Source organism: Perognathus longimembris, chromosome 16 (assembly GCF_023159225.1).
Source record: "Perognathus longimembris pacificus isolate PPM17 chromosome 16, ASM2315922v1, whole genome shotgun sequence".
Classification (NCBI taxonomy): domain Eukaryota; kingdom Metazoa; phylum Chordata; class Mammalia; order Rodentia; family Heteromyidae; genus Perognathus; species Perognathus longimembris.
Window position 1 is genome coordinate 36,517,776 of NC_063176.1, and position 11,572 is coordinate 36,529,347.

Genomic DNA, 11,572 nt, shown 5'->3' on the forward strand with positions numbered 1-11,572 from the left:
TTCAAAATATAGAATAGACTCTAGCAGGCCTTTGATGTAGTCACTGCTGAAGCCTTCCTGACCATGAAGGGGATTAGAACAACCCTGGTTCCTGAAATACTGCAACTGCAACACCAGAAGGCAGGCAGGGCATCATCACACTCACACATGCAGCAACACACACAGAAGCACAAGTGGGAACTGCGGAGGCTGAGAAGCTGCCTGCAGCTTCTTCCACTGCTATCAAATGGCTTGTGACTCTTCTGTTGCCAGGAGGCCAATAGGCCTCTTTCCACATAGGAAATCAAGTAACGTGTTCAAAAGAGTCCTTGCCCTAAGTGCACATGGGCTCCCGTCACCCCACTCACCACACCTGAGGGATATCACATGGACAGGGCAGACACCCCCATGTCAAGTCCTCCAGAAAACCTCAGAGCAGCTGCACTGATGACCAGCAGTGTGGAGGGAAAACTCTTGCTTCGAGTTGAATGCCAGGTGAGCCCACTGGTAAATGCAGACAGACTCAAGCCACTTGGTTCTGAATCTCAAGTGCTTCACTGGCAGCCCAGACATAGAATCCTAGACAAGATGCCAGTTCCCTGGCCCATGATGGGCCGAATAAATACCTATGTAGTCACCATCCAGAGAACATGCGTAGAGGAAATTGTATGAAACCTCACCCTGCATATTCCTGGCTGTGCACATGTCCAGCAAGAACATGTGAAACCCCTTATAGCTCACTGCTAGCTCACCTTCAGACTCATCACAGAAGGAGGGAAAGGAAGGGCCAAAATAGTTGCTACGGAATTATCAAGGTGTGACATAACTTCAGAACTATGTATAACTAGGGAAAAAATAAATCTCTGTACAGACCTAGTCAAAAGAGTGGCTATTGGTCAAATCTCCAGCATTATGAGTGAGGTCAAACATTCAACTTTAAATTTGTTAGTTCTGCAAAGAAATAGGAAATTGAGGCTCCCAAAACAAGAAGTCCACAACTCCACTCTTCAGGATTACTGAGGAGGCCTGCATGTTGTATTTACTAGTAAGAACTTCAGCCATTTTACATGCCACTGAACTAAAACACAGCTGAGAGCCTGTATCTCAGTATCAATAAGGAAATTGAAAACAGTCTTTATACACCACATAAAAACTCTAAACTTTAAAACTACAATTACCGAATTTACCAACTCCTAGAGGGGTTCAACAGCAGATTCGAACCAGGAGAGTACATCAAACAGTAAATTGTTTGTGATTATATAACCTAACAGAAATTCAACAGTCCCAGACATCTTTGGAATACCCAACATACTAACATGTGCAGAATGGTAATCTCAGAAGGATAGAATAAAGTAGAATGAATATTTGAAGTAGCAATGGCAGAAAGCTTTCTGCATTTTATAACAAACATTCCCTACGCATGCACCTCGGTCAGTGAAGACCACATGGGATAAATTCACATCCATGATACCACGCAAGCAATAAGAGGAGCGACTCATCATACAGAATGGATACTCAGCACAACTGATGGCATCTCTTCAAAACACAGGATTGAGAGCAACATGAGAATTATACTGGAGGTGGCTAAAGGGAAAAGAGTTCTTTGAATTCTATAGTCACCAATCCATCCTTCAGAATTTACCCGACATTTTGTTTACCTGGGTTCACACATCATGTCCCACTCTCTTATCCTGGAGGAACCCAGGCTAGTCAAGGTTGTAATGGTTTCTTGGTCAGACACAAAGCAGGTGGAAAGGTGGTCTCTAAATGTAGAGTACCTTAATTCATCTCTTCCTTCAGAGAAAGTTATGTGGGGGGGGGTGTAAAAAAAGGAAATGAGGGTTCCAAACCCACAAGCTTCCGTTCTTTGGGATAGCCATCCATCCTCCTGTCAGGGGAAGAGCAAACCGTCAGAGATAATCTGTCTTCAAACATCTCTGTGCTCCTTCCTGTGACAGCCACTGTTATTTCTAGAATATCAGTAAATAAACATTAGATGCTGAGCCCAACACAGTCCAAGACTTATGCAGGATTCCTTTACAAAATGTCAACCAGTACATACTTAAAATGAAATCCAAGAAGCCTTGGCTTCAATGATGCCTCTTTTTCCTTGGGCATAGGTGAACTTGACAATGAGCTCTGCAGTTTGCAGCAATGTGTGCACTGCAAGTGCATTATACCTTAGGTCCCAGGAAGCCCTAAGAAGTCAATGAACCTGGGTAGCAACTCCTCAGTCCTCAGTGACACATGGCAAGTTCTAAAGAGCTGCAAAGCTGGACCACAGATAAATTTTAAAGTGCTCAATGCAGTGTTAGGATTTGAATTCATTCACTGCTCCAAACAGTTCTTTTACTTCAGTGAAGAAACTTACACTTATTGAGTTCCTGCTGAAGTCAATACAGACCTTCATAAAATTGACCCACTACATCCATGCCTAAGTGTAGTTGTATTTTCCCAGGTTAGTGTATGTGGTAATACTTATTGAAGATGCTTTCAACTGGCCACTTTATTGTTTTTTTTTGGCCAGTCCTGGGCCTTGGACTCAGGGCCTGAGCACTATCCCTGGCTTCTTCCCGCTCAAGGCTAGCACTCTGCCACTTGAGCCACAGTGCTGCTTCTGGCCGTTTTCTGTATATGTGGTGCTGGGGAATCGAACCTAGGGCCTACGTGTATCCGAGGCAGGCACTCTTTGCCACTAGGCTATATCCCCAGCCCTCAACTGGCCACTTTAGAAAATAAGACTAGGCAAGTAACTTCAAAGTGAGAGACTACAATATAGTCTCTGCCAGATGCCAATGGTTCACACCTGTAATCCAAGCTACTCAGGGAACTGAGATCTGAGAACCACAGTTGAAAGTCAGCCCGGGCAACAAAGTCCCCGAGACTCTGATCTCCATCAACCAACGAGAAGGCCAGAGGGAGGCTGTGACTCAAGTGGCAGAGCACTATTCTTAACAAAACTCAAAGAGTGCCTGGGCCCTGACTTAAGCCCCAGGAATGGCACAAAAACTTAATCCATTGAAACTAGGCATTTCCGTGTCTTATTTTTATTTTCCTATTATGACCCTGATGAAACGATATTAAGATATACAAAGACAGTGGGCTAGTAAGGGCAAACCAATGATTTGCCATGCTCAACAGTTTGCCTTCATATAAAGTTATGCTGTGGGCATAAACATGCCTTTATAAAGTTTATGATTACATTGATTCTCATTCTCTACTCCTTTGGGTCCACAGCATTTCATAAAGACCTTACATCATTTAGCAAGACATACAAGTATTACAAGTTTGAAGACAGGTATTTCCCAAAGGTTTGGGCCTGTTGTATCAGTGGCCTGGGTGTTTGGAAACATCCTCTGAAATCAGTGGTAAGTTGCTCTATCTTGCACCTGGCACCAAGAAGCAGGACAGCCTGAAGTTTTTCAAGCGTTTTTTGGACTTTGGAGGTAACACAAACCTACATATAATTTGGTACAGCTCAAATCCATTTACCAAGGAATCCATATGCTACCAGATTGAAGTGTAATCCAGAGCAAGTGTGGACTCAACAGTAGGTATAAGATGTTTGCCCACTTGAGCCTTGTGAAATAGAAAACTCAACTCCAAGACCTGTAGATAGACTAACAGAAAAACTAGTATCCTTTTCCATTTCTGGGACTTTGGGGCACTCTTCCCTCCAGATGACCTCTTACCTACTGAAGTACATGACTTTTCCTGAGGGGAGCTACTCATTTCTTGTGAGTTGAAAAAGAAAATTCTTTTCATGACAAGGAATTCATAAGGTCAAACATGTATGGAAAGTCATACAATCATAGGTTAAGATGACCATGTCTAGATATTTAACAGTACTAGAATAATTTCCTCTTTTCCTGAATGAGAGTTTCTGGGTTACCATTAGGCTCCACTGCATACCAAGGTCAAAGCACACTATGACCAAGAGGGTTTAGGGCTCAGATAAAACCTACTTCATGGGCAGATCAGCTCACAAAGCTAGGCAAGCACCATGATAAAGCATCATAAAAGAGAAATAATGAATATCAATTCTGAATAATCCCAGGAAACAGTCATTGCATGAAGTGAAGGTAGAACCCTAAGATACCACTTTTTATTGCTTCAATTTTTGTTGAGTCACAACACTTTGAAAAAGTGTTTACTTGAAGGAACTATGCCAACCTGGGTAAGAGATACAGCTTTCAGAGTATGCCAGCAACAACAGAAAGCTGAAGTCACTGGCTCATCTTCTCACTCACTGGACATATTAAAAGAGTATGGAAGTGAAAGCACCAACATGCAGATACTACACATTGTGTCTGCTTTGCATGAAGGAGGTTCATTGACACAGCTAATCATGTTTGTGGGTAATAATGAAAGAGCTGATAGGCAGAGATGAGAATGGAGATTAGGAGGTGAGCTTGCACAGCTCAGTGCCTGCTTATAGGCCTGATCATGGTGGTAGGCATCAAGGCGATCACAGGATAGTTTCACTAAATAGCCAACTAAAAGTCACTCTACAGCATGAAGTTCATTAGGGAGTATTCTTGGAAGATCCAGAACAGAACAGAGGCAGAAGTTGAGCAGACATTCAATGTCAAGATGATTCTGCTCAGGGAAGGAGCAAGCAGATAGGTAACTGCTGCCAATAAAAGCCACAGAACAGGTCCTAACCCACTAATCTAGCCACAGGCAGAAAATTAGCATCCCTTTGCTTAGGGATTTACAGAAATTCCTTACCCATAAACACCTCCTGGTGATTGAAAAGTCAGGATTTTTGCTTAACAGAACTGCTCAATTCTTTTTTTTTTTTTCAGGCTTGAGTCACTTTACTGTTCTTGTATAAAAATCCTATGTTGTAGCCACAGCTGGAGGCTGGGTCCTCTGCACGGAGACTCTGGTGTGGGTTTTCACAAAAAGGTCAGTGAATTCCTGATAAGGAGATTTTGGTGAACACGGTCTCTTTCCAGAGATCAGGGGTCAGGTAACTGTAGGTCTTGGAGATGGCATCAAAAGTGGCCTTGGCAAAGTTGCCCAAAGTAGCAGTACAGCCCCTGGCTGAGGTGTAGCAGTCATCAACACCAGCCATCATCAACAGCTTCTTGGGGGCAGGAGCTGAAACAATCCCAGTGCCTCTGGGGGCGGGGATGATGTGCACCAGCACAGATCCACAGCGGCCTGGCACCTTGCACGGGACGCTGTGAGGCTTGCCAATCTGTTCCCCCAGTAGCCTCTCCGCACAGGGACAATGGAGAGCTTCGCCAGGATGATGGCTCCTCGGATGGCGGTGGCAACCTCCTTGGAGCACTTAACACCCAAACCCACATGGCCATTGTAGTCACCAATGGCTACAAATGCCTTGAACCTGGTGCGTTGGCCAGCTCGAGTCTGTTTCTGCACGGGCACTATCTTCAACACCTCATCCTTGAGGGACGCCCCCTGGAAAAAGTCAATAATCTAGGTTCCTTGATGGGCAGGGAGAAAAGATAGATTTCCTCCAAAGACTTGATCTTCATGTCCTTAACCAGGCGGCCTAGTTTGGTGACAGGGATCCATTCCTTGTCTTCGGCCTTGCCTCCAAGAGCCCCGCGGCCACGACCCCGGCCTCTACCACGGCCCCGACCTCGACCCTGAAGGCCACTACCGAAGCCTCCTCCGAAGCCGCCAGGGCCTCCCAAGCCTGGGCCCCCAGGGCCTCCGGGTCCTCCCGCTGCACCACCGTCATCCGCCTTTTGGTGTTTTCCCGAGAAGCAACAGCAGAACTGCTCAATTCTTGTGAACAACAAGACATTTTAGGAGCAAGGATTCCCTAAGTTCAAAACTTCCAGGCAACCTCAAGAAGTGCTGGCTCAATATGAGCCAAACCCCGATACATACTGCTAGCACAAACATGTATAGCAGGAACAAACAGCAGCAAGTCAGAAATGCAGGCCTCACACTGAGGCTGATGAGCTTAAGCTCTTCCTGCTCTGGTCTTCTCCTTGTGACTCGTGTTAAGATGATTAAGTGCAGGCTGGGGATATGGCCTAGTGGCAAGAGCGCTTGCCTCGTACACTTGAAGCCCTGGGTTCAATTCCCCAGCACCACATATACAGAAAATGGCCACTGCTGTGACTCAAGTGGCAGAGTGCTAGCCTTGAGCAAAAAGAAGCCAGGGACCATGCTAATTAAACTCTACAGTGCTTAGGACAGGTTCCAGTGGTAAAGGGACATCCAAGGGAAGAAAGCAGGAATAATGAGGTAGGTAGACACGTCCTGTCACAGCTTTCAGTTTTTGCACAGAAAGGCCAAATACTCTGAAATCTTTGCTACATAGGGCCAGAGGCAATGCTTTCAAGTTGAGATGGTATTGTAAATGGAGTCTCTGAAGAAAAGCCACATCTCTACTGAGGAACATCCAACTTAGTTAAAAGATTCCTTCACCCTGTGAAGACATCATCTGTATGTCCAATAGATTTTCTTGCCTTGTAAATACCATTATCAAAGTCTGCATCTACTTTCTTTCTTTCTTTCTTTCTTTCTTTCTTTCTTTCTTTCTTTCTTTCTTTCTTTCTTTCTTTCTTTCTTTCTTTCTTTCTTTCTTTCTTTCTTTCTTTCTTTTTACTGTAAAAGCTTAAGTAACCACCAAGGAAAACTATTGTCATTCCTAACTTGAATCTGGTGCTAGACCATGGCCATTCAGAGCAAACATCTTTTTTATTTCCTTAAAGCAGGGCTACGTTGCATCAATAGTAGGCACCAAAGGAGTTCACAAAGATCACACAGCCCCACTCAGCTTGCTGAAGCTTATTCCTCTGGGGTTGAAGATTAGGTAACGTTTGCCCATTTGCCTTGAAATGCTATTCAACAGTTCACTGAGCTATAATAGCCTGCTGTCTTCTGGACACTGCACATAATTGTGAGAGCTTAGTGTTGTTCTGTGTTCTTCCAGGGATGGGTACAATGCAGTGACCAAATGTCTTATGAGCTATAATGAGGGACCACCTTCCCCTCATACTTTGCACCTGGGCTAAATCTAAGTGTTAGGACAAGACTCAGACCCCAGGAATGCAAGTTCTGCAGTGCTCACCAAGTGCCTTTTCTATGCAAACCTGTCCATTTTGTCCACAAATCAGGAGGACATCTTGGCTCAAGAGCTTCTTAACAGTGAGAACACCCATGTGTTTAATAGTTAAAGCACTCAGGAAATTAAGGAATACTACTTCAATGGCAGCTCATAAGTGAAACTATTCTATAGCTTTATGGAGAACAATTTTAATATTCTGACATGGTCATGAGACTTACAACACATTACAGAATATACACTTGATGGAGTCCTGAAAATACAAGAGTCAGGCTGCCACCAGCAACTAGAAATCTTCATTTGAGCTGAGGTCACTAGACCCTTGAGAGCTTGTCAACCCACTGCATGGAATCAGGAAGCTGTTAGCTTTTCTAAAATTCAAACAGGATAGATTGCCAACAGCCACATCTTGGACTAAAGAGAATTAGGAGGCCTTTTATGGAAAGACGAGATGTAGAAACAAACTGGATGACTTCCACCATGTAAGTATTTCAGAGTAAAGCAAGTCAAGTATGCCAGCCAACCCCTTCTCAATTCCTTGTCTGCTCATAAGCCTTCAAGGTATTTTTTTTTTTTTTGGCCAGTCCTGGGCCTTGGACTCAGGGCCTGAGCACTGTCCCTGGCTTCTTCCCGCTCAAGGCTAGCACTCTGCCACTTGAGCCACAGCGCCGCTTCTGGCCGTTTTCTGTATATGTGGTGCTGGGGAATCGAACCTAGGGACTCGTGTATCCGAGGCAGGCACTCTTGCCACTAGGCTATATCCCCAGCCCATCAAGGTTTTAATTCAACATAAAATGAGGAATCAATTCTGTGTAAAGTAAAGAAACTGAGGGGGAAAACAGAGGAACCAAATATCCTCTGGCCTTCAAAGAACAGCATGCTTTCTTCCAAGCAGGTAAAAAAGAGTCCTCATGTCAAATCATCGAGTTCTTTCATTTGCCAAGTCTCTACACTCCTAAGTGTGACTGATGAAGACAGAATTAAGAGGATGGATCCCAAGGGACAAAGTAATGCCAATGCTCTGAGGAATCGGTTCTATGAAGCCACTGTAAGAAATATTCATTAGCCCAATATGGTCAGGATCACGTTACTAGGTAAGATTCTGGAACAGACCAATGAACCATATTCACAGTCCCTGGAATAGGAAACACACAGCCATCTCCCATTTCTTATTCAATAAGTAATCTATACTCACACGCTAATAAATCTGAGACCATTTCCAAAGGACTGGTGAAGGGTAATCGCCCTTGTTTTACAAAAAAGAACAGGATTGCTTGGTGTGCTGACGTTGTAGTCCATTACATCCATCGTGTAACTTGCTGCTAATGAGAACCTGCCCACAGAAGCCATCCTAAGTAGTTCAGCTTCAGCACATAAGGAAACTTGCAAATTCCCAGCCTTGTCCAAGTCCTTACTACCCATAAACAATCTCCCATAATGACACTCCAGGTATGTCTTTTGAGACATCTAGCACTACTATTCCTTCTTTAACCACTACCGTGCATCCAGGTATCCTGAAAATGTTGTGATCCAGCATCATTCCACAGCTCCTGGTGCCCAAATTGAACTTCACTGATCAATATGGGCTGCAGCCACTGTATCTACAGAGGAAGAAAAGCCACCTAAGCAGAATCAGATGGCAATGTCCCCTTCACATAAAGTTCAGATATAACGTCTGCTATCAAGCTAAAAGACAAGAGTTCTTTCAAAATAAGCTAGAATACATGCCGTGGGACTTAGGAAAAGTAGGTTGAGTCTTCATTATCATGACCTTCAGTTATCCAATGAGATATTTATGATTTGCATCCACACAAAATTAGAGGTTCCACTCTGGTATGCCCAGTAGTCCAGGTAGTAGATGGATACACCACCATTGGGGGGGGGGGGAAACTACTTTTTCTAGGCGATTACCAATAGTTATTGCTCTATATAAAGGAATAAAGTCAAATTAGGTAACTCCCTGGGGCATGTGGTACTCATGTGCTACATGTTAGGGGGCACTGGGTAGGTAAAGTCTCATAGGTATAACTTTGCCAAGACTATGGATGACCTCTCATAAATGTCCGTGTTACCTACCAAATAAGCAACTTAAACCAGCAGAAGTGCTGCCCAACAGAGGGACCCAAGGAATGATGGAAAGTTAGCAGATGTCCTTTGGTATGTGGTGGTCCTCACAGAGCAGGTACAAGTAGTAATGATGTGTCAAGAAGATGAGGATGGTAAGGCAAATGAGCAGTCGGCACCTCTATTATTCGTTAGTGCAGCTGAGCAGACTGCAGGTGTATACTTGGACCAATCTTCCTGAGACAGAAGAGATCTTCAGCCTTCCAGAAATACCTCCAAGCACTTGGACACAGATCTCAATGAGGCTATGCCAACTTAACATGCACTGGGCATCTCCCAGGCTGACCATTGAAAAGGAATTTTAACAGTCCAGATTTTAGCATCTACTTGACCTATGCCTGAGCTAACATCATGGCCAGCATAGACACACATCTTCCCCCCTGACACACACACACACACGTATCTTCCAGCTCCAATGATCTATTCTTCCCAGTCACAGGATAAGAACTTCATTAGAAGGTACTTCGGACAGAGGGAAGGTTTCATGATGCCAATAACAGGAAGACAAAACCTTAAGTAAAATCAGATACCACCCACATCTACAGAGACTGCCTGAATATAAATGGACCTCCCTGGTCCCATTCCTGTATGTTACCAGAGAAAGCCTTTAGCCTTCTGGGAGATGCGGCTAGTCAATGAGATCAGGCACAGGTACAGGAGAATACCAACAAAACCCACAGTAGTCAAGTAGAATTTTTAAGCCCATTGGATTTCACCAATGCTGCAAAAATGACTGCAATAGGCTTGGTGCTTAGATCTCTATGTGCACTTGCCCAGGGCTCACTCCTGGCCAGTCTTCATCTTTGAAGACAGAGGATCCCAGTACTCTTTAACAGTCTTAACTCTTCTGAACAGTCTTCCTATAGTCAACAGCCAACTTCTTCAGACCACCAGAGATGTGTGAAGGGTACAGAAATCTGGCTGAGGCCTTCAAACCAGATATGATCACCAGGGAGGCAAATAACCTTCACCATTACCTCTACCATGTGAGTAATATCAGAACCAAGGAAGTAAGTACCAGTGCCAATACCATTAACCACCTAAGAGATGGACTTAACTAGTGATCATATAAAAAAATAAAGATTCCATGCACTATGCCAGAGAAGTGAAATATCTACCACTGGACCATCATTGATTCATCCAAGTTTAGATCCACAGACACCTCTAGAACTGGCATTGGCTATAACAATACAGGATAAGCCAGAGGACTGCTGGTAGGATACACCATACACATACTTGGATACTGTCTCATACCAGAACCTAATTCATTCTGTGCAAGTTCTGTGAGATGCAGCTGTATGAGGTCAGAGTGGTGATCTACTGGGATTTTTTTTACTTCTGCTCTGCTGCTCACAGTGCTCTGGTAAATAAAATACTTGGCAAGTTAAAAATGTGGCTATACAGAAGAGTCACATAGTAAAACAGATCAGGTTTCCCACTAAAAGAGTTCACCACATTTCTAATGTGTAATGATAAACCCGGGTAGATTAGGACTTGAATTGATCAGTGTGTCAATTTGTGGAGAGATTTTAAGATTGAGGGTCCTAAAAAGCAGAGATGTGTCTCTCCTGAAGACCTGCCTGTGAACAGATTCTACATCTCCCCCAAGAGTCCCAGCCTGCCCCTTCCCAAGTAACTCTCAAACTCCATCAGAAATTCTGAATCCACTGCCAGCCCAAATCCACATGATGACAATCATAAGACCTACAATTAGGCCATGTGAGGCCTGCATTGAGTTTACTTCCTTCAGCCAACCACTCAGGACTCAAATATAGCAAGGTATTGCTGGGATATACTTTTGTCTGTCACTCAGCACACATCTGACAATACAGATGATGTCCCGCATGAGGTGATCTAGGTTATTCACATTATATCCTGAGCTGTAAGACATCCAGCTTGTGTGACAAGTATAGTAGATTCATGAAACTATTTTTCTTTTTCTTTTTTTGCCCATCCAGGGGCTTGAACTCAGGGTCTGAGCAATGTCCCTGGCTTCTTTTTGCTCAAGGCTAGCACCCTAACTCTTGAGCCACAGTGCCACTTCTGGCATTTTCTATCATATATAGCTGAGGAATTGAACCCTGAGCTTCATGTATAAGAGGCAAGCACTCTGTCAAAAGGCCATACACCGAGCCCTTGATACCAACATCAGTACTGAGCAAAGAGACGTGGAGACATGATCATTTATATGCAAACTTGTTTGACAAAACAGCTAAAGGAGCTTCTAAAACGCAATCCAAGATAATGAGAATTACTAACATTTTAAAGAAAGCATTCACCAAGTTGGAGACCCTGTTCCCTTAGGAAAACATCTATGGTTTCCAACAGAAAAAAAAAAACTATCCTATTTCTGGAATCAATAGAAAACTTATTCCATCATACAGCCCTTTGCTATTAAGCTGTCCTGTGAAAGAA

The 11,572-nt window shown here is 43.8% G+C and overlaps 1 pseudogene; it reads right to left on the reverse strand.

Moving 5' to 3' along the window:
• Positions 1 to 4,821: 4,821 nt before the first annotated feature.
• Positions 4,822 to 8,341, reverse strand: LOC125364520 (annotated as a pseudogene).
• Positions 8,342 to 11,572: the final 3,231 nt, after the last annotated feature.